General features: G+C 23.5%; 1 protein-coding gene across 1 annotated transcript in view; it reads right to left on the bottom strand.

Annotated features, from left to right (window-relative positions):
* The window catches only part of LOC119678548 (F-actin-monooxygenase Mical), an 84,858-nt gene extending 84,413 nt beyond the window's left edge, over positions 1 to 445 (bottom strand). Inside the window, exon 1 of the mRNA XM_038090427.1 lies at positions 375 to 445. The gene's annotated coding sequence lies outside the window, so the exon portion shown is untranslated. The remainder of the gene's footprint in view (positions 1 to 374) is intronic.
* Between the last annotated feature and the right edge of the window lie 269 nt (positions 446 to 714).

Genomic DNA, 714 nt, shown 5'->3' with positions numbered 1-714 from the left:
TCAACAATTTAACATTTTTTACAATTCTATAATTATTGTTTTTTTTTTTATTTTTGTACTAATTTAAAACTATTTTCCTAACAGCCTCATACTTAGATTGCAAAGTGTAAATCAATCAATTGGCCCAGAAAACTTTGTACCTTATTGCTTTTAATTATTGGCAGCATTTATTGGTTGATGGCCAAATTACGATTACCAATTGGTAAAAGCGAAAAAATATGTTTTTCAATTTAAAAACTATAAATACGAAGATATTTTTTTAATTTACCTAAAGCAAGTTTTCACAACTACGTAGAGTAAGTTTTCTGGTAATACAGCGAAAAAAATTAAAATTGGCTTGCCTTACTTAAATGGAAGGAAATTGAAAAACTTACCTTAAAATATGAAACTCGTTCGCCTTAACATTTGTTGTGTGATTTCGTTAATAAATTATTCGTTTGAGAGGAAATCTAAAATTAAAGAAAATATAAGAAAAGTATTACTAAGCAACAACTATAATAATAATTATTTAGTCATTTATATGAAATGTTCAAATCACTCAGATATTTAAAAATAACATAAATACGTCAATATTGTCGAATCAAAATAAAATATCTCTCTTACTAATTTATAATCTATTTGAATATAATGATTTAACCATTTTTTTCATCTATGTTATATAGTAAAATAATTTAAATTGTCAAGTAGTACGAGGTTAACAATTAAGTTTATTAA

Source organism: Teleopsis dalmanni, chromosome 2 (assembly GCF_002237135.1).
Source record: "Teleopsis dalmanni isolate 2A chromosome 2, ASM223713v2, whole genome shotgun sequence".
Classification (NCBI taxonomy): domain Eukaryota; kingdom Metazoa; phylum Arthropoda; class Insecta; order Diptera; family Diopsidae; genus Teleopsis; species Teleopsis dalmanni.
Note: the sequence above shows the minus strand (reverse complement) of the source record. Positions and strands in the feature narration are given on the sequence as shown.